This window comes from Melopsittacus undulatus, chromosome 19, assembly GCF_012275295.1.
Source record: "Melopsittacus undulatus isolate bMelUnd1 chromosome 19, bMelUnd1.mat.Z, whole genome shotgun sequence".
In the NCBI taxonomy this organism is placed as follows: domain Eukaryota; kingdom Metazoa; phylum Chordata; class Aves; order Psittaciformes; family Psittaculidae; genus Melopsittacus; species Melopsittacus undulatus.
The window spans coordinates 2076783-2101585 of NC_047545.1; the positions used below are offsets into that span (position 1 = coordinate 2076783).

The window sequence follows — 24803 nt, forward strand, 5'->3', positions numbered from 1 at the left end:
ACAGAGGGACACTATGGCTGGGAATTTGCATAATGGGCGTCTACATCTTGCTTACCTAACAGGAGAAGAATCCTGTCTGTCAGTAAGTCTAGACTGTGGTGTTGAATCCAGGGGAGCAAGGCATCTCCCGGCCAGAAATAACAGCCAGCACAGGGCAAGGTGCTGCCATCTGCTGACACCCTGGGCATCCTGAGGGCACCTCTGCCTTGGGACTGCCCTGCAGTGCTCAGAGCAGCAACAAAAACCATCTTCCTCCTTGCAAAGGCTGAGCTGCCGCTTCCAAGCGCTGCAGTGCCTCGCTCCACTGGGCTGGCTGGCCTGCACTGTTAGCTGGAGCTGCGGTTACAGCTATGGTTGCATGATAGTCTCCTTGATTCAAATGTACAGACGTTATTTAATATTAAAGGCCACAGCATAACAAAGAGAGCTTTCCAGTTTTAAATACTCCACCGGCTTAAGCGGCTTAACAGAGACCTCTGCAGTTCAGACCAGCTCAATGCAAGCAGTTACTCCAGATGGAGTTTTTCCCCCACTCAAATGAACAGTGGTGTAGACGATTTGATGCCCAAAAGGCACATTTAGCCATCATTTTTATCTCCAAAAGCCTTCCTGTGACACACAGAACCCACTGCCTTTGGACTCACACAGATCTTAGCTCTTTGGAGCTGCCGCAGCAACTTCTGCTGCTGCAGAACAGCACCCGTTTGTCTTCCTGCCCCAAAGCAGCATCAGCTGGACCCAGACCTCAGATGCCCAGTGTGGATATCAAACGCTTCCTGAAAATGGGGAGGACTGAAACATGCACTCAGCCTCCTGCCCCATCAGTTCCAATGGGTACACTAATAGAAGCAAGCAACACTCCTCCTCTTTGAAATACAGCACCCTTGATCTAAAGATAATCCATCCCTAGGACAACAACTATGGGAGCAAGTTACTCTATTCTCAGCCATGGGCTTGTCATAAATTCCTTTACCTTGCTGGTATTTCACACATGGGACAGGAAATACAGGATTTCACAAAAGGACTACTGCTGCACAAAGGCACTTGTGAAGCTCCATGGAAAGCACTCATGTCAAGTACTACACTATGAAGATGGAGGCAACCAGAGGAAGGGGACACCAATATTCACATACTGCAGCCCACCTTTTACTGTGAAATCTTCAGCTATTGATCCTTCCAAGCAGCAACAATTTATTTAAAGACTACTAAAACAATTTCTAAGTATTTTATAGAAGCAGCTGCACTTAAAAGTCAGCATCTGGTGACCAGCAGGACAATAATGGACAAATGGGATGTGGTTAGACCCAACTGCATCGCGTCACGTGTGGTGCCACAGAACACCATCTGCATGGCAACATGAGATTCAAGACCTCTGAAGGAAAACCATATGTGAAGACAAGGTTGGGAGTAAAACTGCAAGGTTTGGAAAAGGAAGCAGTGGAAACATGCTGGTGAAATGGAAAAAGGGAAGGAACCTGGTGTAGATCAAATGCCATGCTTAACCTCACTGGCATTTGCCTTCAAGAACACCAAAGTTTACCCATCTACTGTGGCCCATCTCCTTTACACAGTGAGGTCAATGAAGCTCACTAGGAGGTGAACCCCACCATTGCAGTTTAAATCAAACTTCAGTGTTGTATCTGGGGACACACAGGGAAAATACCAACAAAATGGAAAAAATAAGTCTAAAACTTTCAGAAAGGTGCTGATTTTTCCTGCTCTCAGAGCTCATACAAAGCTCATGGACAATTTAAACCAGCACAACTAATGTTTAACTTATTTCTTCTATAGAAAAGTCATGAGGCTTTAATCACCACGCTGCTCCATTAACTGGAGATTACTAATTACAGGCTTTGTTAGTCCGCACTACCAGACAATGCTTTAGTGTTGATTGTTTGTATAGGGAAGATTGGAACAAATCATTTCATTTTAATGGAATACAAGGTTATTTGCAAGAGCTGCCCTCAGCAGAATGGACAAAAATCATTATGGTTGTCAGAGAAGCAACAGCTTCAGTGGGATGCATGTGGAGCCAAAGACAAGAGGTCACAAAGCACAGGACAAGCGAGGCACACACCTTGAATCATGTGTTGCATCTCCTGCCTCTACCCTTGACCATTCTGCTTAGAGGGCAGGGAGAAGACAAGTCGTGTGGAACATTTAATATTCCAGCACAGAGCAAAACCACTGCTATATGGAATAAAGAAGCCATCATTTGTAGCATCCTGTGTTCGTGTGCTACAGGTAAATGCTTACCAGCAAAGGCTAGATAAAAAAGGAACCTGAACTTCATCATCCAGCTACAGCAGCTGAAGCCCACAGCTTCCCTTGTCTCCCAGCAAGAACAAAGGCTCCCACGAACACCTCATGCCTTCTGACTCAGAGGAACATGTCATCTTTGGAATCTACAGATCTTCTTCCCTAATTAACGAGGTGGATTACTGTTACATGACACTGCTCCATATGGGTAGTGAGGAATCACCACCCTCTGTCTCAGACCAGCAGGAGCATCAAGAGTCAAACCAGAACAGCACCCCCAGATCACAACCACCACAGTGGTACCATTTGCTGTACCATCTTCCACTGTACCAGGTAAAACTTCATCATCAGAGGAAGGCAAATGAATAATGAAACGATACCACAGGTTGCAAAAGGTTGAAGCTCTTGCTCACCTCCTTACTGCAGTGAAGCAGTTCCAGCTCCTGCCTCGCAGGTTGTGCTTGTTGCTGGGGATCCCGGTTGTGATTCCTCCTGGCAAGAGAAGAGGAATTCAGGAGATCCATCACTGATACACTAAATAGACAGTTCATTATTAATGAAGTTATCATTAGGAATAACATATATCTCAGCCTGTCTCCAGAGCAGAGCTGCTCCAGCCCTCAGAGCATCTTTGTGGCCTTTTCTGGACCCACTCCAACAGGTCTACATCCTTCTTATATGTGGGACCTGAGATGTTGAGCTTAAGCCCCCATGGGGGAGAGGGAGAGTTGTTTGCACATTTTGGGGCAGGGGAATGCTGCAGAGCAGTGTTTTAGCAAAGAAACAAGTAGAGTCCTCTGGCTAAACACAAACCAGCAAGTTTTGGTTTTGAGAAACACCACAAGATACACAAATAAGCTGGTCTTAGGAAAGCATTCAAAACAAGCCAGAGAGAAACCAGCTCGTGTTGGCTTTCCCCCATGTTGAGATGCTGCTCTGCTACACCACGTTACCCAGTTCCGTGGGACATCCTCCTTCCTGCTTACCAGTAAGCCATTGCTCAACCCTCCTCTGGTCAGCCCAACTGAAGGCAAAGCTGTTGTAAGCAGAGCTAGGGTTTCATTCCAAGAATCCATGTGAGCTGCAAGCTAAGCCTGCCTGTTTTCTGCGCTTGCTGCCTGAACACAAACAATCTGGTTGGGTTTGTTTTGTTTAAAGGAGCAAAACCCACGTCATTTACTCTCCACTGGGGTTTAGGCCGTGGCTGCCCTTGCCCCTTTCACCTCCACCCCTGCAGATTTCAGGAAAACGGTAAAAACAGCCAAAAACCAAGAACTTGAAAATATTCCTTTTTTTTAACAGCAATTCCCACAAAGACAACATTCCAAACGAGAGTGTCAAATGCCAGCTATCCACATAAACATGAAGGCCAGAGCAAGAGGATCACAGAATAGCAAGGGTTGGAAAGGACCTTAAGATCATTTAGTTCCAACCCCCCCCAACAACTTTCCGGATGAACACAATCCCATCCTTGGCTTTCGGCAGAAACAAGCCTTTTGTTTATGGGCTTGCAGAATCCGACTCCAGGGGCTGGTCTGTTCTTGCTCAAAGAGGGAAAACAACCTTGACCTCAGTGTGCTGGGATAAACTCTGCCCCCTCTTTCCTTCTGTGCTTCTCCCAGCACAAAGGTAAAGAACATGATATTCAGCAGTGGGACCGAGCAGAGCGTGACCGCACAGCCTCCTGTTTACCGACATCAAAACCAAGCCTGTCAGAGCCAAGGTGGTAACCTGACTGGACATGCTCCTGCATGTTCATCAGGCACTTCCCAGCTGGCAAAAGGTCCTCAGCTTGCTGCCCTGTGTGTTAGAATCATAGAACAGTTCGGGTTGGAAAGGACCTTATGGTCATCCAGTTCCAACCCCCTGCCATGGGCAGGGACACCTCACCCTAGACCAGGTCACCCATGGCTCTGTCCAACCTGGCCTTGAACACTGCCAGGGATGGAGCATTCACAACCTCCCTGGGCAACCCATTCCAGTGCCTCACCATGCTTACAGTAAAGAAGTTCTTCCTTATATCCAATCTAAACTTCCCCTGTTTAAGTTTGAAGCCATCACCCCTTGTCTTATCACTACAGTCCCTAATGAAGAGTCCCTCACCAGCATCCTTATAGCCCCCTTTCAGATACTGGAAGGCTGCTATGAGGTCTATGTTAAGTACAGCATTCACTTACCTAGCACAAACCTCTCCCTGCATGGACAGCCATGCTCACAGCAGACACTCCCCTATCTCCCATTTAGAACCATTTCCTACACAGCTGATAAGCAGGCTGCAGTTTCCTCCAGGAGGATATTGCACAGCAGCACTTACTGGCAACAGAGCCTGAACAGAGAACCTGAGTCGTCATTCAAGACGTGGCTCGAATTGAGTGGCTCTACCATTCTCATTAGAAACATGGAAATCGTCATGGAAAACTATCACAACAACAGGTTTTGGGGGAAAAAGCAACCCAACTTCATCACAGTTGGACATTCATGACCTGTGCTGCCCTATTTGACAGTGCGGGCCAGAACCCCCTTCTCAAGCCTGCTCTGCCAACATGCATGTGGCTGGCAGCACAAGTACCAGCATTTGAAGAGATACCTTGAAGAGGGAGTGGGCAGCAAGGAGGGGAATTCCTTTCCAAACTAACTGGAAGCAGCAACAGTTGGTTATGCAAAGCATGTCCCAGGGCCGGAGCCTGCAGCTGCCAACATTCCCTCAAAGTCAGGGCAAGGCTCGAAGGAAACCAGATCATCCATTCCAGCCCACCAGAAAACCTGCAGTGCCAGGAACAATATGGGAGGCAGAGTCTATGGAATTCTTTCCACCAGGATCTTCCAGCTCATCAGCAGGAAAAACTTGCTATACTTCCCTTGGACACTCCAAGATCTGGCAGATCATGGAGCAGGCAGCAAACAGGGCTATCAACCATTCCAACCGTGATTAATGAAAAGGTTGGAGAGAGTCTAGAAATACAAGATTCAAAGACTCATCCTTCTGCAGAGAAGGACTGATGATCCCTGGCAGTGCTCAAGGCCAGGTTGGACACAACCTGCTCCAGTGGAAGGGGTCCTTGCCAGTTCCAGGGGGTTGGGACTGGATGAGCTTTAAGGGCCCTTCCAACCCAAACCATTCTATGATCCTATTGTGCTACTAGTCTTTATGATTTTTAATGAATGCTTCACTACATGAAAAAGTGTGAAAGTCAGAGGTGCTGCATTCATATGGTGAACAAGCCACCAACCTTAGCAAAGGAAGGCTGACATGTAATGTTCCTGACAAACTCACTTGGGGCTTCAAAACCAGAGCATGCTATTTGTATAGAAGAGCTTCAAGATTCCCATTCCAGAAGGGAGCCCTTCTCTGCTAAGAGCCTGCTGCAGGCAACTCAGCAGTGGGGCTGATATGGAGCTCTAGCTACCCTAACCCAAGGGATGATGTGAAGTCATTCAGCACCCTTAGAGAATGCAGAATAGCTCATGGAAACAATCTGTAAACCAGCAAAAGACTCCTTTTAAGATGCCTGATGGTTCCCTAATCAAGGAACTGTTCCATGTTATACCACAGGCCTGAATGAAAGCATTACTGGCTGACAGATAAACTACCACTGAGACGCATCAGCACGAGACAGTGATTCAGAGCAGTGCTGCGATTCTGGACAGCATGGCACCTCTCACTGCAGGCAAGTAGGTGCAGATCCACACCAGGAGTTCAGGCTCCCCAGTGCTGACGTGAAGTTAAAGGGAGAGAAACGCATTACTAAAGGTGAAGCTGCTCAGATCATACTCAGAATTAAGTAACCTTAATGGAATAACCAACTCCACTGCTTAGTTTAATTCTGCTGCTTAGTACTTCAATAACAGGCAAAAGATGTTGGCCCAGAAGCAGACTTTGTCATGTCTCTAAAAATATGTACCTATAAATAGTAAAATCAATATCAAACAATTGTATCCGGACAACCCATGCAAAATATCCCTGGTAAAGGGAGAGCTTGTGAAGTTTAACCTTCTCTCATTATTCCCTCCAAGGGATGAGCAGGTTCTTTCCTTGCCCACAGAGCTCCTGCTGTTTTCCAGCACGCTGCCCAGCTAAGGAACAGCTACCACAGCCAGTGCACATTTGCTTTGGGAGGCACATCACTAGTTGTGAAGTTGCTAGGAAGTTCTGGCACCTTGCTCTGGAAGATTTTTGAAGTCCTAAAAAGGGAAGAGCTGGAGGAGAGGCAAGCAGAAACAGCCTTCCCCACGTCCTGCAGTGCTTCACACCTCCAGGGAGCTATGCTTCCAAGCTCCAAAGCTGCACAAGTGATTTGACAGGACCCATGAGACTACACTTGTCACTTTAAAGTCCCTCCAAAGGCAAAGCCTGACCAGCAGCTGCTCCTGTGAAGCTCAGCTCCCTTGGGATCTCACAGCAGAGCAATGGGAAGCATTGCTAGGATGCCTGCAAGCATCCCAAGCAGCTCAGATCCCCACCCAGCTTCATGCACAGGCATCTATGCACGAGTGGGTTCCCACGTGGGAAGGTGCAACTCAAGACCACACAGCCGTGTACAAACAAGTCATTCATAACTGAAATGACTATGAAAACGCCTTAAATGCTCACTGATCTAAGGAAAAGGAGCACAGAGCAGCACAGTGTGGTACTCAAGCACTGGATTTACCTACCCGGCCACTCTGCAGCAAGATGGGGTATTGACAAGGGCAGTTACTACAGTCTTGCATTCCTACTCAGGCTTTGGTTTTCCCCTAAGCAAAAGAGGAAGAAGTTGAAAACAAACCTTGCAGACAGGAGCATTCCATTTGCAAGAGTTCATTAAAGAACGAGGACAAACTCAATTCCTCAGTAAATAGCTGGGGTTATGACTCTGTTTTGCACTATATCACTGAACACTTCCAAGGTTTTAGAGCAACCTACTCAGGACAACAGTTCATGGAAACAACTGACTTATTTCAGCAGTAACTGAGCTATATTTAAAACCTTTACTTATGGGATGCCAGTTTCCTCAAGCTGTTTGGAAAACTCAATTTTAAAGTGTACAAACAGTAATGGAACAAGAATGTGCTGTAGCAACAGCCTTCTTTTGCTAGGAGCTCCATTAGATAGGTTTCTGGACTTCACAACTTGGTTTCACCCCAAAAATATCACCTTTTCCTCCTTTTAGAGGACAGATTAAGAATAGTAACAAAAAAATCTGTATGTCTGAAGAAAAAAACCATGTTTATAGGGGAATCTTCCAGTTTGAGCAAATGCCTCCAGCTCTTCTAACCAGATCAAATCAGTGACAATACACTTCTTTCCTCTAGGGATGCTTAGATTTAACATGAGTAGATCAGCTCAATGCCTCTGCTAGGCAAAAAAGCAGTAAGAGTTCTTTTCTATCACTGACAACCTCCTAAAAACTGGAGGCATTTTAAAATGCACACCAACTGAACAACTGCTTGAAACAGGAAGAGGAGGTGAAAGCATATCCAGCTGAAGCAGCAAGGGAGAATTCATTACCCTGTAAATACCAAAGCGAAACACAGATGGGATGCTGTGGTTTATCATTCTTCAAGTGCCATTATAAAAGTGCGCAGACATTTGCTTTTAAATATTATGACAAGCAGCCGAATGGCATAAACTATAGCTGTGCTCATTGACAATTCAGGAACTGTTCCAGTAAAACAAATACTAAACATCTACAGGCTGCTAACTTCAAATCCAAGCCAGCAATACAGCACCCCCCAGGGAGGGGATCCTACCCCTTTCCTACCAGATGGGCAAATTTCACCTCATTCTGCCATGACAGAAAGTGAGAAAACTGTGTCAAGGAAGGATTTAGAAGCAAGGTTAATAATTTTCAATGTGGTTGCTCCTCCTGGGATACCTTGTTCTCTTGAAGCAACTTTTGAGGTTATTTCAATGTACTTTCCTGTTATACAAAGCACCCTGTCTTCCAAGGACTATCAAGCAATTTTGTACTGTCAATTAGTTATAAACTTGAACTCCTTAATAAACCCTGGGAAACAGGATGTTCTTGATATATCACTGATTACTAGGCCAGAGCAGCATCATTTCTGCAAGATATAAGTCAGCAGTAAAGGTGCCTTCCCCTAACTTTGTGAACTGGGCAACATTGCCAGCATTAAAAACCACTTCCTAACTAACAGACAGGAGCTGTGAGAGTCCTGACTGGCAGCAGAGAAGTGAGTTATTCACCACTCAGAGCTGAATGAAATGAAAGGGTTCACAAATGGGTCCTGAAAACAGAAGGCAAACAGCAGTGACAACTCATTCACAGGCCCTGCTGCAGGAACAGCTTAGAAAGGGAAAAGAACTCACTGGGCTGGGGAGAGATGCATGCTTCTACACTTCAATGAATATCTGCCTCTTTAGTGAACAAAGACTTGCTTTGGAGATGGAGACTGGCATAAGCATCTCCTGTTTGATGCCCTGAGGCAAAATATTACCATGTAGCAACCTCTGTTAGTTTTCCTTTTGTTGCTGGTTTTTTTTCCTCCCCAATTCCTTATGTTTTAAATTATGCCTTCAGTTGACTGTGACTCACAGCAAAGCTCTACACTGATCCCACGAACATCCTTCCTCCTCTTGGAGGAGACACCAAGTGCAAAAAGTAGAGCAGAATGACGCAACTGGGACAGACAGGGGACACTTGTGTTCAGAAAGTGAGGCAAGAGGAAGCACTGCCGTATCCCTGCCACGGTTCCAGGGAAAGGGCCAACAGTCACATGATGATGTACAGCTCCTAATGCATTTGCTAACAAATCTGCCAGTCAATTACTCATTTCATATGGTTTTAAGGACTTGTGTTCTCTCAGCGTGCTTGAGACTCAGGCTGTTGCTCAGATGACAGCGGGAGCAGCACATGCCTGGCAGCTGATGCTGTGGGGTCCAGCTCCAAGGACACACTGCCCTCTCTTGGCGACTCCAATGCCAACCCCATGGAAGGGCACTGAAGATCAACGTGCTCCTGGCATCTCTAAAGGACCTTTCTGCCCAAGAGGCAAGTCAGAGGCAACAAGCAACTCTGGTAACGCTCCCCTGCCAGATACAGCGCTTTGAGGAAGGATGTGTAAATGCCTTTTGGAAGAGCTGCTCTTAAGGTAGGTCAGTTTTGACTAATAACCTTGTAGGTACCTTTATATCATCCTATCAAAACTTTAGTCTTTTCACCTGGAACTGTATAGCAGATAATGCATGGCACAGCTGTGTCTAGCTTGGAGACTACTGTTAACATCTAAAGAGCAGTAAAAATGTGATATGGTAACAGTCATCACATAAAAGAACATAATTCAGGAAAACCATTTCAGCTTGTAGGCAACAGCTCCACGTTACCTTTCTGTGTGACCCTGGGGCAATTTTAGACATTTTACACCTTATCTTGACCAAACTGTCTCTAAGTGGACTCCGAGCATGCTGCTACCATATCCACACTTCTCACCTCATAAGATATCCCTGGTTTGGGGAGTCAAGGATACAATGATAGGGAAAATTAACTGTGAGGGAGGAGCAATGATTCAGATGCCTTTATGGTGTACTGCTGCATAAACATACCTGGTCAGAGAGTGTTCACACCACCTTCTTCAGCACAAAGGCTGATGAAAAGAGGACAGCTCTCCTAAAAAAGGAAATGGAGAGAGTTTTGAGCAATTAAAACATTCCTGCAGGGAATGTTTATTACTCTGGACATCAGCCTTTCATCCAACCAGCTAATGCACTTCACACCTTTTGGGGTTTATGAAGGCAGACACTGTAGCTATATGGCTACAAAGACCCTTTTTACCCTGACAGACACTGGTGTTATTTTTGCCCTGTGGCAACCAGGCTGGACTTGGCTATTACAGAACTATTTCAAGTCACCAAGTATGAGGGACATGTCCCATGGATTCAGTGATCAGCAGCTGATGGTCAGCCAAGCTTTAAGGCTGCCTTTGGCCACAGAGGCAGAGCACCTGTGTGCACTCTGTGCAATTTCAGATCCGAGTCTGAAGATGGCTCCATCAGCACAAGAGATGCCATCCATTTATGCCTCCCTATAACAAGAGAAAAGTATCATTAGGCACACAAAGAATGAAGAAATAATCAGAATGCTTAGTCAGCCATCAATCACATGGTATTTGTCATAGGCTGACAACAATGCTGCTGAGAAGGCATGGAAGCAGTCACATATGTGCATTATATATTTCTAAAGATGTAAGACTGCGATATAGAACCTACAACAAAAGAAACCAGAGAAAAATAGCCTGAGCAACTCATGGGAGTCAAAGAGAAAAAGAATGACAAGAATTTAACTAAAGAAAGGGAAGAGGAAGGCAGATCTGCAGCATTTCAGGTTTTTGTTCCTCCTCACAATGATCAAATTAAAAAGCCCACACACCTAAAGTAAGGAAAGTTACAGGGGAGATAGAAATACAGTCATTCAGAACCACTATTTAGCTTCAGAAAACTGCTGCATTATCTTCCTTTGTCAAGCGACAGATAATGAAATCAGCACAAGAAAATGCAGGAATTTGGACCCATCATGCAAAAACCAGAAGGAAACCAAGGAATCTTAGGTATGGGTTTACCAATCTGGACCTAAGGAGCTCTGGCCCCACAAATACCACCCAGCAGGGCATAAGCGACAATGAAAGGACACACAAGTGACTGTGCCAAGATCCCAATGCTTTCTCCCATGTCCTCATTGCAGCTACAGCCATAATGCTACCCTCACACACTCAGCCCAACAAGTACAAGACATCAACATAAGACAACATAAAAACCAGAACTTGGCATAGGCATGTGCCCAGCACCCAGTTACAGAGCTCTGATTTACTAATACACCTTTCTTCAGGAACCTTAATAATGTTTCATCTATACCTTTGAATACATCCGAGATAAAACCCTGGCTCCACCAACATCAGGCAAGATTTGCCATTGACTTAAGGATAAATATCCTAGTTGCATTTCTGTTTCCACTGCATGATGTCTGAAGCTCCAAACATGACCTTAGCATTTAAATCATGGTGACAGGCAGTCAACCTCAGCATCCTCAACAGCCAGCCAACAGAGAGCTACAGAGATCCCTCTAAGACTTGACCTTCTCTGGCTGTTAGAAGAGAAACACCCATTAAATGTGCTGGTGTGAATCAGAAGAAAGCACACAGGGAGTAGAGGATATGAACATTATTATTTTAGGTAAAGCTTGGGTTTCCTTAAAGTGATGATAAAACCAATCAGGTAACTACAGCTGGTGCTGCGAGGGCCACAGGGCAGTAAAAGGGCTGCTGCTGGTGCCCAGCCTGTTTTCATAGCAACAACACCAAAACAGATGCTGCGAGCTCTGCGAGGACAAGTAGCTGCATAGCTTGTTCCTAGAGGGAACTGTTTAGTGTCTAATCATTAACAGTAAAAACCACCCTAGATAAAAGTCAGCTAGCGATAGACTAATGCAATGATGCATTTCATGTCAGCAGAAACATTACAGTCACCAGGAAGCACAGGATGTCTGCTCCTTCCTGTTATGGCTCTACTGTGTTTCCCTGCAGAAGGGACAGCTTTGCAGGAAACAACAGAAATTAGAATTACAAGTAATAATCTATTTGTTCTTTAAACCTCTCTCAGCCAAACAGCAAGAGCATCTGCTGCAGTGTGCTGAAGGCAGAAGATCAGACATGCTCCTATGCATCAGGGCATTTTAAGCTGCTGCTGCCATTAAAGATGAGAAGCAGCAGCAGCAGCAGTGTTGGGAGGTTGCTCACCAGAAATACTGCAGAGTTACGTGGTCTGAAAAGTGCAAACCTCAAATGTGTCAAGCCCATTACTTGCCTGGTAAAGCTGTGAGGGCAAACCAAGCCCAACTTGCACCTGTAGGATCCTGTTCTGTGATAAAGCAGCAGGTGTGGGAGTCCCCTAAGAGCCTGAGATGGAAATAGAGGTGCATTAACCATCCACTGCCAGTGCAGCACACTGACCCCATGGAAGAGAAGCTACATGTCCCATGCTACATGGCAGGACAGGGATGGGCAGGCACTAAGCACAGTGACAGTACGTGCAGCAGCACCTGTCTCCTACCTGCAGCCTGAGAGCATTGTCAGCTGTGATAGCTCTGATGTGGGTGTCACACAAACACGGGCACTGCTATCAGGCTGGATGTAAGGGAGAGGTTCTTTACTGTTAAGATGCTGAGGCAATGGCACAGGGTGCCCAGGGAGGCTGTGAATGCTCCATCCCTAGTAGTGTTCAAGGCCAGGTTGGACAGAGCCTTGGGTGACATAGTCTAGTGTGAGGTGTTCCTGCCCATGGCAGAGAGGTTGGAACTGGATGATCTTAAGGTCCTTTCCAACCCAAACTATTCTATGGTTCTATCAGACAACATGCAAAACATCAAGTCTTGTCACCCTTCCATGAAATCTGCTGGACCAAGACACCCACTCAGACTCACTCCAGCCCAACCCATGAGGCATCAGTATCTATCGCATACTGGGAACAGAGAGGTGTTTATTCCCTTCTGAACCAACCCCACTCCCTTGACTAAAACCCAGAGACGACTGCTGAGAGCAGAACGCTCAGCTGCAAAGCGGGCACAAGGCTCCCAGGCCCTCCCTGCACACGCCTCTGTCCAGGAGGCATGCACACCTCAGCCCCGTACCCACAGAACCTCCAAAGCTCTGGCTGGAAGCAAGTACAGGTGAGGTTGCTGTAGCTGGAGCCTGGTGACAGCACAAGGGAAAGAGAACTAAGCAAGACCCTTTGAAGTAAATATAAATTGTTCTCTTCAAGGCCAGTGGTATGTACGACTCCATGGATGAGCATGGAGAAAGCCAGCATCAGAAGTGCCATCTGCATCATCCTCGCTAAACCTTTCCTATTGAGTACCTTTATCACTCAAAAGAACAATAAACCCCAAACCTCTTAAAATAGAGCTGATGTTCAAAGATGGGTTCTAAACAAGTGTAAAAAGAGTCCAAAACACTATGAAAAAGGCAGCAAACCTATTTGTCTTCACTTCCCGAAGACAAAACCTTGCTCTGCCCATCCCACAATAACCCCGGGCCCTGTGGTGCTCTCTACCAGAAGATGCCTCCAACAGGAGCATCCTCCATCGCAGGGCTCCCTGTCATTCCATGAACACAAGGACAAAGCCCATGTGGCACAGCACAGCACGGCACAGCACTACCCCTGCCCAGCTGAGCAAAGCAGAGAACAAACCCCAACACTTTCAACACGCAGCTGCACACTCTGAGATACTGAATTACTTAAGGTTACCAGACAGCAGCACCAACCCGAATGTACATTCACTGGGTTCTAACAGAGCCTGTTACCATTTGTTCTTCATCACTGACCCCTGTATGTATGTATAAACTATTCACATAACGTAAGGCAGAGCTGTGCTTGAAAGCATCACAGAAATAGGCCTTTTTTCAAACAATGTATTTAAAGAGGGGTATTCAAATCACACTCCTTCAGTATCTTTTATCAAAAGCTCTCAAAATCTTCTTAAGCAACTATAGTTTGCTTCCCTACTAATGTGGTGTTGAAAAGAAAAAGCTCAACTGCTTCATTATAATCATGCTGATGGTCCTAAATATCTGCAATCAGAGAGCTGGGAAGCTCTTGAAGCCTGTTGTCTCCAAGACAGAGCATCACTACTGCTTTCCCTTTGTACCCACAAGGAGCAGCACCCCCTTCACCTACAGTCACAATGCAAAGCCAAAGCCATACAGAACTATAGTGTCCCTATGAGCACACTGAGTATGTTACAAAGCAAATGGTTGCCCAGCCACTGGGATAAATGAAGATCATCCAATGAACCTGCATCCTGCACAATGGACCAACACCGAAGCTCCTTCTACCGCCGAAACATCAAGTGTGGTTCATGTCATACTGGAGATGACAGCAGGAATCCACAGCATCCCAAGAGCCAGGCTGACTTGGGGCAATACCATTTCAACCCTCCTCTTAGCACTGATGTGCAGTAGCACAGTCATCCTCACTCAGACCAGCTAATGATGTCTGAACTGCACGAACAAATAGTTCATGCATGAAGAGGAAGGTCCTTTCCAACCCTAACTGGTCGATGAACAAACCTCTTCAGGTCTGAACAGCAACCACTGCTGGGAGAAAACTGAGGCAGCCTCCAAATGCTACAGAAAGCCCACCCCTAATGAGATCTGTTTCGGTATCACATAAGCCAGGAGAGCAAGCTAATAATATTGATAGAAATGGAGTAGAGTTAAATCTTCTCTAAATCTGGTCATGCAAGCAAATTCACAGAGAGGTACTTGCCAGCTCTGGGTGCAAGGGTGGAAGAGGTCACAGATTGATGAGCTCTCACTTACAAATCCGTTCTTTCCCAGCACATTTATCCAGCCTGCAAAACCTTGTAAAGAGGACTTGGCAACAAGCCTGCCAGCAAACTCTGTTAGCCTGTAGGAAATGAGCAGAAACGCATGCAGGCATGAGGGACAAGTATTAGATCATGTAATAGGCTCACCTGCTCCTTAACGTCCTACTCCAACAGCTACTTCCACAACAACCTTTTAAATTAGCAGTAACAACAACGTTATCCTGGAAGGAAGGTACAAGAAGCAAGAGCATCATCTTTGATTTTTCTTCGCCAAATTAAACACTGCTAGTGAAAATGGCCTTTTACTTCAATAATTTCACTCAAATTTCATCTAAAGGCCCCAAGATAAAGCGTTTACTGTGTGAAATTACAGTTTTCAGGATTCTACAATTTATTAATGCCCTGTGCTTCCAACACTTGCAAGAGGAACCACTCTGGGTCAGCTGCAGCCTGCTAGCAAGCTGAAGAACATCAAGCAAAGAAATACAGAAGATGTGGACAAAAGCCTCTCAAATGCTCTTACAAGATTAAGTGAAAAGAGTCCAAGACCATTCTTCTTCCCACCCAGCCATTACATTTCATTTTTAATCAGCATAAAAGCTACAGGTTAAGCCAGCAGGTCCCTCATTGAGATTGAAGGAATGGGAATTTACAAGCCAACAAGAGAAAGGTGGAGAGAAACCCAGAGCCAACAGAGAGCCCTTTTGCAGTAATTTAAAACTCCTACATTTGATTAAGTTTTACCTTGTGTGCCCTAAAAATTCAAACAGCATTTGGACAACTGCTTAAAAGAAGCCAGCCACATCACTCTTGACAGTCCAAACCTGATCCAGAGGCACCAGCACTTGGGTTAGCTTGGTACAATCAGTCCCTGCAGGAATGTGAACCCGCAATTACAGCATAGCACAGCAGTGTGCACATGGGCATATAAAGGAGAAAGGCTTTATTTATGCAGGGGACAAGAGTTTCAGGGATTACATGATTAAATCAAGGAGAAATGGTTCAATGCAGATTCAGGAAGTTCTTAAAACAGCTGCAGCAGACTCCCTGGCTTCTCAAACTACAGGAAAAATGAGGGAGCAGCACACTTTTTAAGCAGGGTGGTTTGCCTGCAGACAGATTGTATTTCCCTTACAACATAACAGCGTGCACAGTTACTAGCCAAACAACCTCTCCCAGCTGTTATTTACTGAAGAGAGTAGGAAGTGGTTACTCTCTCGAGCTACAGCTAAACCACAGCAACTCTTTAACTCTCCTCGTCTTCATGCAGTACAAAGGGAGCGCAGTAACAGTGCACCAGAGAGATGCACACAATACATCTCCTCTGGTAGTTGACAACCCTCTTCTATTTTGGGGATGCTCATCTGCAGGTGGAATGGGATTTATGTTCCCACGACTGACAACACAACTCACTCGACTCCGCTCCATCCTGGCTTATGGCAGCTGCTGCTATTTTGAGCACTATGCCTCTCCAGTGCTGCTGAACAAGATTATTCCAAAGGTGAGAACTATTTCCATATAACACAAGAACAGTATTTTCCACACTCAAAAAATATTAAAAGAAATAATCATGGCTGTTTAAGAAGTTTTGCAAGAGATTGAGGAACCTTCTCCAGCAAAGATAGCCTATTAATGCAGGTAGACCCTTTCCTACACATAACCCATGCAGCTGCTGAGACTATTAAAGTCACTGCCCTGCTGGACTGGGTACAATAGTCTTACCTGGGCTATCACAAAGATATTCTTCACTAGCAAGTAGGAAAGCATCTGTTCCCTCTACCCTGACAAGACCCTTGCCTTCTGACAAACAGACTGACAATATAGTCCTCCAGAAGTCACAGCTACAGGCACTCAATGCTGAAACTGCCCTCAGAAATACCCATAAACCAAAAGAAACAGGAAAATGAGATGCAACATTGAGTCAACATCATATGTATTCCTAACAGAAATGCTAGATCTAGAGCACATCCTTTTGGTTTTCACACATAGGCCCCACAAACACTTTTCACAAGCACACACCAAAAGAGCAGGTTGTTCTTAAACTACTTCAGCAATTTAAGAGTTAACTGCACTCTAGAAACTGTCAACCTAAATCCCCGGAAAGAAGAGCTGAGGGTGGGATAATAAGGCAAAGAATGTTACCCATCTAATTAGCAATCAGAGAAGAAGAATCCTGTGATCAGCCAGAAGCACTGACTTCTTTAAGCTTAATATTGACCCACGAGAGCACTGCAGTTCAGCTAGAGAGGTTCTCGGTCGCTCACCCCAAGGTCCCTGACACAGAGAGCCTCTAATTGCTACAAGAGCTCTGCAAGATGAAGGGCTAAGCTGGACCGTCTACCAGAAGGCCTGAAATGAGAGCAGCTCAGCTTCTTCCCTGCCCAAGTTGAAAGGCTGCCCGCTGCAGCTCTGGTGATCCAGCTTCCATTGCAATTAGCCACAAAAGATGTATCAGTCCAGCAATTGTTTCAGCCTTCAGAAGCTTGTGTCTTCCACGATGCCTGTAATGAACAATGCCTGGGCAAATTAAATTCCAGTCAAGTCATCACCAGCTGCTGTTCATACGCACACAGTTTTTTAAGTAACATCCTGGAGCAAGCCCTTCCTTGTCCTCCATAAGCTCAATTGCTTGTGCCCCACAGGGCTGCTAGAAAATAATTACTCCTCTAAACCCACAGGCTACTCTTCCAAAGTAGGTGTGCCCCATGACTAATACCTGGCAAGGAACCAGTTCCATCTGCATTGGTATGCTGGGAGCACAGAGCTACTGCTGTCACTTGCAACAGCTCCTCTTATAGCTATACTAACAAAAGTGAAGCCCTTTCTTTCACCCCAGTGTTAAAAAGGCTGCATATATTTCTGCTGGTATCTTTACAGAGTGTATCTGCTACGCCTCACAGGCACTAATACATCAGTCTTTAAAACAACTGCTCTAAACTTGATGGTTTTCTACCAGAGACCATAGTGCCATATACTTGAGCAACTGACAAATGAATGTGGCATTGCACCTCTGCAGTGGAAATGAGCAGAAAACATGGAATTTGGTTACCTTTCCCAGGGAAGGGCATTTACCACAAGCCCCTTCAGAGCACAGGGTGGGATTTATGCTTTGTCTAGTCTGCAGACTCACCAAAATGGAATTAAGAGGAACACACCCGTTGTTCTCCCATCTCTTCCTGGGGATACACTTGGCTCCCAACACAACCAGCACCACAGCACCAGGAAACAAGAATTCATTCAAATGAGCAGGAAATGCAAAGCACAGCCTGAAGCAGCTCTTTCAGATGGATGCTGGAGTGCTAGGAGCCAAACTCAGCTCAGTAAGGCTGCAAGGAGAAACTTGTGAGAGAAAAGGCCATGTGTATCCACATTGCTGTTTGCTTCCCAAAACACGGGCATGCTGTACAGTCCCACCTCAAATAAAACACACCTGCCCCAAACTGACAGCACTTACAGGTCCCACATTCTGGAAACCACCTGTAGGCAAAGCAACATGAGGTTTTCAATTGAAAGACATGATGAGAGGTTAGTTTTGCATTCCTTTTGGAGAGCTTTTCTTACACATTCACCTGAAAACAACCTCCAGATCTTGTTTGTGAGGGGGGGGAAAAAGGAAACCACAAACTAACCAACCACAATACTAAATCACTGTACTAACCAGCATCTAATCCTGTCGTACCTGCAGTTGTCCTCACCTGACTGAAGCACAAGGTGAACGGTCCTCCTCATTTATAGACTTCCTGTGACCCTTCTTTACCAGCAAACACTCAAGAAACCACCAAGCCAAACCAAGGAAATGAAACTTGGTGATTCCCTGACCATGTGAAAGAAAAGACAGTTTGAAGATCATCTATTCTTGCAGACTTTTGCCTCCAAACTTCATTTCATTCCATGTCTTACAGGCCACCAACCCACTCTCAACTGCTAGATAATATTTCTTATTTTAGTACATTCATCTCAACCTTCCCTGCTTTCAAAGCTGATACCTTCAAAAACCTCATAAAAAGCATATGATTTATGAGTATTTATTTCCCCATCTCAAAGCTACAGTACCAGTACTTAAGCAGAAAACATGCTGGTACCAGGAGGCACGTTCCATTTGCTAACATTTAACACATTCTTTGCAAAAACTCACTTTATATCCTTCCAGATGATCAGCACCGCTTTTGTTCAAGCTTTACCAGGCAGGATCTTACAAGGATGGAATCCAATGGGTCAAGATCAACAGCATAACTCCAAATGCAACTCACAATATGAGTGACAGCAACACTTAATGGAGATTAGCTGCAATGAAACCTGCCTGACAGGAGCCTAACACAAGCTTTCCATCGGATGCAACTGCAGGTGCTCACTCCACTTGTGGTTTCCCAGCACTGTGCCCAAGACACAACATGTAATGCTCACCAGATCCTTTTGGTCATTGGAAATGCATTACCTGAAGCCATCCCCTCGGATTCTCAGCACCCCTATATGCACACGCTTCATTCCCACAGTGGCCAGAAGTGCATTCACATCTAAGATTATGCTTATGGACACCATTCCAAAGTTACAAGCAGAAAGGTCAGATTTTTTTGACCTTAACTAAAAGCTTTCCTTTTAAAAAGTTAAAGAGCATCTCAGGCCTTTTTATTACCCCCAGTAAAAAAGCTGCATGGTAACATTACATTCACATTTGTGTTAGGGAATCATACCATAATCCCTAGCAAAGAACTGGGAAGGGCAGGCATGATATATCATGATTTATTGAGCATAACTGATTCTTTAGCAGAAAGAAAGAAGTTGCCCTTAGATTGGAAGACTACAGCAGAAACCCTCCTAAAAGCAATGTCTGCAGTAAGCCTACAGAGAAATGCTTCTGTAGGCTTCAGAATTGAAGCAGAGAAATCTGAGGATAAGCTGCAAAGGTTTAAAACACACGAGAAACATTCAGATCATGTGCATTTTTCTAACAGCAGATGAGGCAGAAAGGGAGAAAAAGCCTTCAGGGCTCAAAACCCCCCAAACTATAGCATTAAAAATAGGTTTATTTTCTTCTGAAAGCAATAAATTGATAAAATAAAGCTTTTGGAGAGCATTAGAAGTATGGGAGACTCTTACGCAGTCTGTTTTGTAGCCTTTTCCCCTCCCTCTTTCTGTAGAATTAAGATAAAGCAGAAGCTACTGAAGTTTCTCAGCTTTTACAGTTTCTTAAAAGTCCATTAAATAAATATATACAGCTTCAACTGCATATTTGGAAACATTTTCTGTGCTAAGAACCAACACAGGCTGGAGTAAAAAGCTATTTCTTGCCTGATAGAAGGGGGGAACCACACAAATTATGGAAAAGCGTAATCCTTAACTAAATTCCCTGTTTTCTGTCTCAGCATTAACAGTGTGCCTAAATTTTCTCCCCCCCCCCCCTTTTTTTCCCTTCCCTCTCTTTAACATCACAGTCAATCCCTCCCCACCCATTTAACATAAACCAAAGCTATGGGAAGTTTCAAGCATGCTCAAGTTTGAAACATCAGCCGAATTCATCATTCACTCTCAAGGAAAAAGAAAACATCTCCTACACCCCTTAAAACAAAGCTTAAGCCTACTTAAGCTGAAGAACTGCTCCTCTCACACACCAGCTAAACACCACCAGCATTAAGAATTAACTGTGCATTGCTCTACCCAGCCTTTACAAACAGCTTTGTTGGCTCAACCACCTTCAGCTGGGGTTTTTTTAAGTTAGTTTGTGGATTTTCAGGTATTTTTAAGGAGCAGAAGGACGAGAGCAGTGAAATTGTGCAATACAAGGAACATTTTTATCCAATTGATGGGTTTGCTGGAGAGAAAATTTACGTCCAAGAAACTCGCGACTGTTGGGAGCAACTTTCAGAAGCAGCATTTAACATAAAAACGTGGTTGTATTACACAATGGCCCATTTGTTCTGGTATTTTAATAAAGGGCCTTTTAGCAGAACAAAGCTGAAGCAGCTGATAACAGGGGACTCTTATACGTGACAGCAGTAAAATCTGTATGGCTGGAACTAATGCCAAGGGATGGAGCAGAGTGAGCTGAAGCAAACTGCCCATGTACATGGCCATCAAAACCAGGTGCTTCCAGCTGGTACCCAGAAGCAAGGTCCAACTCTTCCAGCTCTCTTACTCTTTAAGTTCCAGCAGTTTATTTTCAAATGCAAAGTAAGTGGATAAATAGAAGACAAATTAATTGGAAAAAACCCCACAAAAGCCAAACCAAACCAATCCAGTTTTGCTGGTTTGTCATTATTATGATGACAGTCAGACCACACAGCAGGAGGGAACTGGATTTACATTTTCGTTTAGTTTTGGTCCCTTCCCCATTTCATTTCTTCTGCCATTCCATCAAGCTAGAAAGAAAGAAAATCTATCCCTTTATCTGGCAACAGGTGAGAAGAAGAGACACACATTGTCCAAAGAAGTCAGAGATGCTGAACTGGGCTGTATACACGGGATCCCACTGGAAGGCTCCTGGTCTGAGGCTAAACCCATTAAATGAGTGATACTTGAGCAACTGGGGAGAGCTTTCAACTACTGGACCTCTGCATCTCAATTCCTTTGATTTCTTATGCATAAGGGGAAATCAACACTGGGTCTACCAGAAACACAAGCAAGCCATGACCACAGCCACAGCAGGTACCTTACCTGAAGCCATACCCACTATTACACTGGTAGAGATATGGTATTTTATAACCCCCTTTTTCCTCTCGCTCTACCCTCCCCAGACAATTACAACATTTTTACCCTGCTTTTTATGCAGCCATCATTTTTGGGTCATCCACCCACAGCCTTTCTACAGCACAGCAGCACTGACATCCCTCTCACCAGCTTTGCTGCTACTCACAGCATTCGGAACTCACCTGAATCAGAGCTGTGCTGGGGTCTATAAACCCAAGACAACTGAACTGGATGATCTTTCCCACCTGAGCTAATCTTCACAGCTGAAAGGGCAAGAAGGTGGAGGGGTTTTTAAGCGAGTTCTGCCATTCACTTCCCAAAGATGCCAAAGAAAACTTCCCCTTGCCGCTGACAAGTGGACAAGCAGCTACTTCAAGCCCTGTGGAAAAAAGACCTAAGGGCAATTAGGTAGGTGCTGGTGCTCAGCCAGCCTCATGGTTCCACAGGCTAACCCCTGCACTAACAGCACAGTTTCTGGCAGGGAGAACCATGATTCCCGGCCACTGACAGTGACAACTTCCACTGCCTCACTCGCACAGCAGGAAGTGAACAGCAGTTACCAGGAATCAGAATCAGGGCTTTCTGAAGGGCAGTGTCTAGTTCCTCTGGAGCCAAGTTCAGGGACACGGAGCCAGGCACTCACCTTGGTCCATTAACAAACTTCAGAGCATGACAACCTCCCAGCACATGAGGCAGGGTAGATCAGTTATCTCTGGTTTGCAGATAAGAAAATAAGGCAGAAGTTGGGCCAGCCACAGGGGAAGTGCAATAAGCAGAGCACAAATCTACATCTCCCAAGTCACACGCTTCTCTCCCGGTCACTGAGTTATCATCCTTGCCTGTCTGAACCACGAGAAGTCACTCTCCTGGTAGGATGCCATTCCCCTACCTTCAAAGGGGGATAATGCCTTCCTAAGGTAACTCATGACATCAAAAAGCACAAATCATCTGACGTAACACCAGTATAATACCAGTATATATAATACACTATAGCCAGGGATAAGATGGACGCAGAAATAAAAATGGTAGGTACATTGAAAGGTGCCTCCTGTGATCAAAATCCACAACAACACTTCAGCCACATGTGAGAGCCATTTCCATTCGTTTCACAGCTACGGAGGGCAGAAGAAAACCTCACAAACAATAAGCTCTATTTAAACATATTGATCCAGGTTTTTTGGTGCATCCTCCTCCATACTGGCTATAACCAGTATATGATAAATGGTGCTACGTTGTCACAGAGCTCCTGCGCATTTGTTTTACAATCATGACTTTGAACCCAAACCAGCAGTGATCATCTGCCTGCACACCCGAGGTGTCCCATAAAGACACAAAGCCACCCAAGGATGAAGGTGTGACTTCAGTAACACATGTTTGAGAAGCAAGTAGTGTCTGAAAAGCGGTACATTGAGGAAGCCAAGCAACTACCTCAAAAGCTTCAACTTTACTTACTCAGACTAACAGCATGCTATGGGTCTCTGTGGTCTGCGTTTCACAAGCCAGCGTTCCTCCTGGTTCTAATCACCATGGTTGTACTTGCCCAGGTCACTTTTACAAGAAGTCCCCAGCTATAAATAAAGCTAAAGGTTGTCAGCTCCCCCCTCAAAACAAAACCCACCCCACACATCAAACATAGCTCAGCACCCTAAAAGCCACAATAACTTCGTGTCTCATTAACAAGCATGGTACCAGAGAACGTGCAGGCTGCAGCTCTATCAGTCTTTCACCACACCTGATGGCAATGGCTCAGTACAGAGCTAAATCCCATTCACCTGCTCCAGCACAGGTGAAGACAATGAGCTGCCGAGGTCAGGGACCCAGCTCCCAAACCACGCACCGTGGTCCCGGTCCCTGTTCATCTACACAGCACACACTTCACCTCCTAAAGGACACCTGCCAGCAGCTGCCCTTTCATTCCACACCTCTGTTTGGGAATGAGAAGGGAACGGGTTTTTCCCCTTGTCTGTGGCACCCACTTACCTCCTCTATTCTGCTCTACCTCAGTAACACAGAAAATCCGGATAGATACTGCAGCTACCCCTCCTTTATATAACCCATGCACTACAATTCACTAATGCCTCCAAAGTACTGCCCAGAACAGAGTGCCTGCCATTACTATCCTTTACCAGCCATCAACTCCTCCAGCTGTTTTCCCCTTCTCTCCATAACTTCTCTATACCAAGCCACCGTTAACTCACACCCAAAAAAACCCAAGTAGATTACATGGTATCCTTCTGACAAGATTCCCAACCTCCCTTCAGACCCCAAAGGGTGATCTAGACCCATTCCCCATGAAGTCACACAACTTCCAACAAGGGCTGGTGCTGAACTGTGTCTCCCATCAGCTCCAGCTCCCCCCTCACTGCTTCATCCCCCCAAAAGCTGGGGATGCTCTTCACCATTCCAGCTCCAGTCGCACACCCTGCTCCACCACCTCCATCACCACAGCCCCTTTCCCCCAACAGCCTCCTGCTGTGCCCCCACCACAACACAGCACAGCCCTTCTCTACATGCACCCCCCAAACACAGCCCCATGGTGTCTCCCAGCACTGATCCTCATGCAGAAATTACACCCTCCCAACGCACCAGCACCCCGAGCTCCCCATCAGACACCCTCTCAGCTGCTCATCCCTACCCTTCACCCCAACACCCCAAGCTCCAGCACCCCCAGGGCCCCTTAACCCCACCCCACTGCCCCAGCCCTGCACCCCCCTAACCCCATCGCTCCAGCCCAACTCACCCCAGGAAACAACCAACACCCCAGGGCCCCCCAACAGCTCCACCTCGGCGGCCAGCACCCCCCACGGCTCCCAGCACCCCCCATCGCTCCCAGCACCCCTCACAGCCAGCCCAAAGCCCTCAGACCCCGGCACCTCCAACACCAGCCCCGCCTTAGGGCCCTGCCCCGGCCACTCTCAGCCCCACAGAGCACCCCCGGCCCCTCCGCTCCCTCACCCTCATCTCCATCCCCCCCTCTCTGCCCCGCGTCCCCTCAAGATCCCCATTCCCCCCAACCCCTCCATGTCCCCCCTCACTGGCCGCAGAGGAGCCCCGGGCCGGACCGGGCCGGACCAGGCCGGCCCAGAACCTCCGGCAGGCCGCGGCCTGCGCCGGCCGTGGCCGCCCCGCTCGGCAGCCGCCGATCCCCTCCCGTGTCCCCGCGGCTCGGGCCGCTCCTCACCGGGCTCGGCGGGGCCGGGGCACGGAGCGGCGGAAGAGACACCGGAGCCGCCGCCTCAGACACCAGCGCCGCCGCGCAACGCACCCTGCTGCCCAGCCCCGGCCGGGCGCGGGCAGGGCTGGCCCCGCCCCGCCGCCTGACGGGCGGCTCAGCCGACCAATAGGAGCTCGCGTCGCGGGGAGAGCCAATCGCAGCCCGGCGAGGGGGTGGGACCGGGCGAGGCCGCCAGGTTCGGTTGCGGCGGCGGTGCGGAGGGAGGGCGGGGAAGGGGAGGGGCCGGCTGCGGAGCGGCGGGATGAACAGCCAATCAGCGGCGGGGGCGGGGCTTCCGTAGGTAAATATGACATTAATATTAATGAGAG

General features: G+C 46.5%; 1 protein-coding gene across 2 annotated transcripts in view; it reads right to left on the reverse strand.

The window, feature by feature from the left end:
* The window catches only part of GNG7 (G protein subunit gamma 7), a 58762-nt gene extending 34201 nt beyond the window's left edge, over positions 1–24561 (reverse strand). Inside the window, exons 1-3 of one of the 2 annotated variants that reach the window (XM_034071007.1) lie at positions 24442–24561; positions 9803–9866; positions 2673–2751 (exon numbers count right to left, since the gene is read on the reverse strand). The gene's annotated coding sequence lies outside the window, so the exon portion shown is untranslated. The remainder of the gene's footprint in view (positions 1–2672; positions 2752–9802; positions 9867–24441) is intronic. The other variant, XM_034071008.1, reaches the window with a different exon arrangement.
* Between the last annotated feature and the right edge of the window lie 242 nt (positions 24562–24803).